The sequence below is a fragment of the Capsicum annuum genome, unplaced genomic scaffold (genome assembly GCF_002878395.1).
Source record: "Capsicum annuum cultivar UCD-10X-F1 unplaced genomic scaffold, UCD10Xv1.1 ctg11334, whole genome shotgun sequence".
In the NCBI taxonomy this organism is placed as follows: domain Eukaryota; kingdom Viridiplantae; phylum Streptophyta; class Magnoliopsida; order Solanales; family Solanaceae; genus Capsicum; species Capsicum annuum.
The window spans coordinates 1-6832 of record NW_025816393.1 but is presented as its reverse complement, the minus strand read 5'-3'; the positions used below and the strand labels follow the sequence as shown (position 1 = coordinate 6832).

At 28.6% G+C, this 6832-nt stretch overlaps 1 long non-coding RNA gene across 1 annotated transcript; it reads right to left on the bottom strand.

The window, feature by feature from the left end:
- Window positions 1-346: 346 nt before the first annotated feature.
- Window positions 347-4566, bottom strand: LOC124890070. Its single transcript, XR_007048926.1, has 3 exons — window positions 4358-4566; window positions 2996-3148; window positions 347-1447 (listed from the first exon to the last, which is right to left on the bottom strand). It is a non-coding gene; the product is annotated as an uncharacterized LOC124890070 (long non-coding RNA).
- Between the last annotated feature and the right edge of the window lie 2266 nt (window positions 4567-6832).

Sequence of the window (6832 nt, the reverse complement as noted above, 5' to 3'; positions counted from 1 at the left end):
ATTATTCAAAATATTCAATTGACTATCAATGCCACAAAATTTTGGACAAGGAAAGTAACATATATTATTTGAAAATTACATAAAAAGTATTATAAATTACAATAGTTAACAACTTAAAATATCTATAAGTAAAAATAATGTGTTATATATTTCAAAAAGTGCGTAAAAAATATTATAAATTACAATAATTAACAACTTAAAATTTTTTAAAAGATATGAAATATTTGATTGACTCTCAAAATTATATCAATGACATTTAAATTGGAATAGAAGAATAGTATAATAAATCACAATAACTAAAAACTTAAATATTTTAAAATATAATTGACTATCAACGCCACAAAAGTTTGGACAAGGAGAGTAACATATATTATTTGAAAACAAAAAAAATATTATAAACTACAATAGTTAACAACTTAAAATATCTAAAAACGTATTAAAAGTATGATTATCTAAATTCTATTTAGATCACATTGTTTGAGATAAAAATATAACATATACTGAACCCGTGTTATCTAAAAAACAGTAATATAGGCCCATCGAATTTGATTTTCAGGCTCTTTATTAATTTATACATTTGTAGAGTTTAATTTTGATCGTGAATTAAATTTTTGAAATAAAATTATATATTTGAATAATAAATCATAATAATTGATAATTTAATATATTTTAAGAATATATGCAAAAATTACTTAACAAAATAAATTTATTTAATTTTTAAAATTCAAAATATGTCACATTAATTGATATGATTATTATTATAATATTAATTTATAATAGATGTTGGGCCCGTGCTTTGCATGGGCTTCTTCTCACTAGTTTAAAATATAAAATCGACCATTTGTGGTGGCTTTTTAAAAACAAAAATAATAAAAAAATAATAATAAAATTATTTAATTAATTATTATAATTTTTTAAAATATAAGTGGTCGGTTTTTAAAAAAAAAATAAAGAAACCAAAATACCGACCACAATAGTCTGTTTTTTGAAAAATAAATAATTAAAAAATAATCAAAAAATCGACTACTTGTGGTCAGTTTTTTATATATTTTTTAATTATTTGTTTTCAAAAAAACAACCACTAGTGGTCGGTTTTTTTGCTTTTTTATTTTTTTTTATTTACAAAATAAATAATAATTAATACCAAAATTATTTTCATAATTATTTTGATTTTTTAAAATAAAAAATCTACCACTTGTGGTGACTTTTTTAAAAGAAAAGAAAATAAAAAAATTAAAATCCGACCACTAGTGGCCGATTTTTTCCGACCACAATTTGTGGTCAGTTTTCTATGGTCAATTTTTGTCTTTTTTTTAGTAGTGCCACTTTGTCAATCTTTGCATTGACATCGTTATCAACTTCTATCACATACGATAGTATCCAAATCTGAAGCTACTTCTCTTGCCAGGTCTCTTTAGGAGAATGAGAGAGCATATCATTTGAAATCCTACAAATGAAAATATGAAGTTTGTGAAAATCAATATTTACGTAGAGACAATTAAAACAATAATTGAAGCGATTATCTTATGCAATTTAAAAGAGAGATAGAAAATCACCATGAAATCTTTATCTCTCTCTGCGACTTGGCAAACAACAATATCAATATGCTATAAAACATCAAGTAAAACAATAGACAACTAATGTATCTTCAAACGGAGAAATATGATTGCATTATAATATTTTCATCATCGCTATCTATATACACCTCTGCAACTAACTCAACATTGAAGTGATTAACTAACACTTTAAAAATAATCATTCAATTAAAAATAGTATTCATCTCCATGCATAGGTATAGTTATTGACATCTATAAAAATTCACAATCATAATTTAGTATTTGAAAGTACTTAAACCTGAAAAAAAAAAAAGATAATTAAAAAAGAACATACCACTATTTGATATTCTGATCCAGTAAGACATGTAATATCTTCAATTGATCGGGCTATCTTATTATTTCAAAGCGAAGGAACTAAATTTCTTATCATATCACTATTTCAGTTGTCATTCTGTGTTGATGTAAAATTCGTGAACTGAATTTGCTTCTAAAAAATTAAGTATAGGCCAAAAAGTATAGAATGACAATTCAAAATCATCAAATAATATATGCCTTATTACATTACAAACACCTGCTAATATTTTTATCTGATTTCTCCATTTCATAAAAGGCGAAGATGAAAAAAATAAGCGATTTTTTAATCTAATTTTTCCATTTCAGAAAAGGTATTTCTCCATATATAAACTATGTAGTTTAAGTTTGCAATTATACATATCCATGCTTCACTGATTCAACTTTATTTTATTTAAAATATAAAAATTGGGGTCTTAGTACATTAGTCTCATATACTGTTGTTGCTCCCAAATTTTGATGCCTAGGAACAAAGAGAATCTTGGAAAATAAGTTAATTGTAAAGCTTAACATTGATATCTACCTATGCTGAAATGTCCAAGTATCAAAACCTCTTATCGAGATTAGTTTTTCATTGAGAGTAAATTTTTTAGATAGAACACATTGGTTCTATGTTTTTCAGTCGAGAGTCATTGTTTTATGATCTGTGTTGTGTGCTTCTAAATTGATTGTCGAGCTTTCACAAAAAATTCTACCTCAACTTCTTCACCTAAAAAGTCACCGAATATATTTATTTTGGCAGTTCATAAACAATTCTTCTTGACCCTATTACCTATTTCACTAATTTTCATTGTGACATTTAAAGTGTTATACTTGGAAATGACAAACATATGTTCCCTCGACTCACCAACACTTTGTTTCCATAGTTTGTGGATGCAGAATCATGTTAACAGTTTTACGCTAAAATAAAGCAAGGTAGAAAAAGAAAGTGAACTTTTGTTAAGAAAGGTGAAATTGCAAAATGTCAAATTATGAAATTTAATACGAATATCATCTGCACTTTTTAACTTATAAAAACGTATAACACATATTTAAATGACAGTGGAAGAATAAGCATATATAACAATATGTTAAAATATTCTACTCACTGTTAGCAGCTGCTTCATCTGTGCATTTGTTTCTGCATCTTTGGGACTCTCAACCATTCTTTTATTGTCTTTTAGGATGTCCGCATTATTCTACTGCAGATCTTTCAGTTTTGCATTGATCTTCTCCAACTTGAATTTCAACTACTCCTTAAGCTTCAAATGGTTCAAATTTTGTATTAGCGAGCTCTTTGCATACATAAAAAAGCAATTGTACTTTAAATCATCAAAGAGCTTCTTAAAAATAAAATCGATAATCATTAATGAAGATACATCTTTTTTAAGAACATATAAGTATTGATGGGCTTATTAACTTCTATTATAATTCTGTTATCATGGCAAAATTCTTTTTAAGATCGCTAGAGATTCTTGAAGTGTTATTTCATTAACATAAAATTCTTTCTAAGATTATTGAAGTCTTGAGAACCTATATAATAAGTTCAAGATATATATACCTAAAATCAATGGACCATTATACTTTTATACTATTTTTAAAGCTAGAACATGAGTTTTATTGAGGAAGTGATGTGCAATGGAAAAGAAAAGCAAACTTTTAAACTTGTAAGTGAATAGCATGCCAGCCAGTAACGGAAAATATCAATACAAAGATTTCAAGAATGCCAGTTCTTAAGGATTTTATAAGCAATTGTGTGGTAAAATATGTATGAGGAAATGCGCCGAAAATCACTACAAATCAGAGATTGTTACTGACTTAAAATTCCACTTTATATGCCTGAGAGTTCAATATCCGTCGGATATTAATTATAACATACTCAGATGATGCTACTAAGGTTTATCTTTCCTAAGTAAAGTTTGGTGTTCACAAAGGTAATAAAGATGTTTTATGAGATCTAACTTCCAATTATCAACTTTCTGTATAAATTTCCTTCCGTTTATATTAATGGAATAGTAGCACAATCTATGGTTAGTCCTCTGGTCATCATTTGATGAAATAAAATGGGTCAAAAACTTGTGCAAATAAGAGGAGAGAAAATCATACTCAAGTCACGATCAAAAGAACAACAGATAAGAAAATTATACTCAGTCTGATTTACAACAAAATTAATTATGGGTCATGGTCTAAGGCTTTCGAAATTGATGATACTTAGTGAAAATCAGTGTTTAATAATAGAAGAAGAAAGAATATCATCACAAATAGAGGAAGTTTGCTGATATATAACAACCAAACTTTGGTAATCGATTTTGTTGTGGAAAACGACAAATAACCGTGCAGCCGTTATAGAAATTGAAAATTGATTATAGAAAGAAGGAGAAAGAATATAAAACATCAACCATGAATGGTCAACCCAAATATCTTTTAATCTGTAAAAAAAATGATGAATAAAATTGAGGAGAATGGTTTACTGTTCTTCGCCGACACTTCATCTTCTAACAGTTCCTGCATCAAAGAAAATCGGAGAATCGAAATACGGATGAAAAATTTGGATCAACTATGAATTTGAAGCTAAAGTACATGTAAAAACTGACACGATTAATAGCAATCAGTTTTATCTTATTTTTCAAATAATGCCAAGTGTATTAATATTACATGATACTTACAGCTCACAATCCATACATTCCCTTCTTTTTATTTTTCTTTTATTTATACAGAGTTTTAAAATTTTTTAAAATATATATTTTTTATAAAAATTATTGATTTGTTGTGGTGCTGACACATGACTCTTTTGTCTCTCCTATTATATATAGATACATTTGTGCCATCAAAATAATAAGGCTATAATTGATTGTGCCTATATTTGATCTCTTTTTGTTTTCGTTCCCGATGCTGGCTCATTGCTTCTATGAATGTACTTACAGTAGCATAGTTAGCTTGTATGTAGTTCTGTTTTGCTCATTTGTCATCGCATTTTCAATGTTTTTTTTTGTTTATTGAATTCTTGAAAAAAAAAGAGATTTTTTTTTGTGTGTGTGTGTTTATTATTGAACTGTTGATAAGAGAAAAAAATTTATTTTTTTTCTTTTTGAATTCGTGATAAGAAGAGAAAAAATAGAGAGAAAAAAAGAAGAAAAAAAGATTTTTTTTTCAATTGTTGATAGGAAGAATGATGAATTCAGAGGTTAGTGGTAATTCAATGTCATCATTATCAGTACAAGGAAACAACAATCACCTGGTTTGAAGACCTATTTCAAGACTCCAGAAGGAAGGTACAAGCTTCAGTATGGGAAGACTCATCCTGCTGGCCTTCTTCATTATGCTCATGGCAAGATTGTAACTCAGGTGTAGAGATTATCTTTTATCTAATTAGTTGTGTTTATTGATGTTAATAGGATGTGTACAATAGACTCTTGTGGTCTGACCCTTTTGTGAATTCGGTGCATAGAGGGAGTTTTATTGCACCGGACTGCCCCTTATTTATGTTTGTAAGATGGTCAAGATTGAATTTTTGAGTTGAGTTTTGGAAGGGGTTTGGCTAATATGGTTAATTTCAAGTTTAGTGGTCGATAAGATGATCAAGATTGGATTTTGAGCTGAGTTTTAGAAGGGGTTTGGCTAATATGGTTAATTTCAAGTTTAGTGGTTTGTGAGATGATCAGGATTGGATTTTGAGCTGAGTGTTGGAACGGGTTTGGCTAATATGGTTAATTTCAAATAAACATCAATAGATTGCGTACAATAAACTCTTGTGGTTCGACCCTTCTCGAACTCCGTGCATAGCGGGAGTTTTAGTGCACCAGACTGCCCTTTTTAAAATATTTATAAGATGGTCAAGATTGGATTTTTGAGCGAAATTTTAGAGGGGTTTGGCTAATATGGTTAATTTTAAGTTTAGTGGTTTGTAAGATGATCAAGATTGGATTTTGAGCTGAGATTTGAAAGGGGTTTGGCTAATATGATTAATTTCAAATATTTAGTGTGAGTTCGAAGATTAGGATAGAAAGTTAGTTAGTAGTTGTGCCCTTTTTTCGCAGGGTTTAGTATGTCTTTTTTCTTCTTAATTGAGTTGGTTGATGTTAATTTCAACTTTAGTGGATTGTAAGGTGTTTAAAGATTGGATTTTTTAGCTGAATTTTAGAAGAGGTTTGGCCAATATGGTTAATTTCAACTTTAGTGGTTTGAAAAATGTTCAAAATTTAATTTTTGAGCTGATTTTTAGAGGGGTTTTGGCTTATATTGGTTAATTTCAAACATTTGGTGGGAGTTTGAGGATAAGGTAGAAGGTAGTTAGTAATCGTTCTAGAAGGAAGATACAAGGTTTGGTATGAGAAAGGTCTTTCTGCTGGGTTTCTTCATTATGCTTATGGAAAAAAAGTTACTCCGGTATAAAGGTTAGTTCTTAAGTTTTTGTGGGTTCTTCTATTTTTTCTTCTTAATTGTGTTTATTGATGTTAAATTCAATTTTAGTGGGTTGTAAGATGCCCAAAATTGTATTTTTAGCTGAGTTTTAAAAGGGGTTTGGATTTAGCTTTAGTGGTTTGTGAGATGGTCAAAATTAGATTTGAGCAGAGTTTTAGAATGGGTTTGGCTAATATGGTTATTTCAAGTTTTATGGTTTGTAAAATGCTCAAAATTGGATTTTGAGCTGAATTTTAGAAGGGGTTAGGCTAATATGGGTTAATTCAAACATTTAGTGTGAGTTTGAGGATTAAAGTAGAAGGTTAGATAGTAGTCGTTCCCTATTTCAAGATTCCAAAAGGAAGATACAAGCTTTAGTATGAGCAGACTCATCCTGCAGAGCTTCTTCATTATGCTCATGGCAAGACTGTAACTCAGGTATAAAGATTATCTTTGGATGTTTATTATATTTATTGATGGTAATTTCAACTTTAGTGATTTGTAAGATGGTCAAGATTGGATTTTTGAGCTGAGATTTTGAAGGG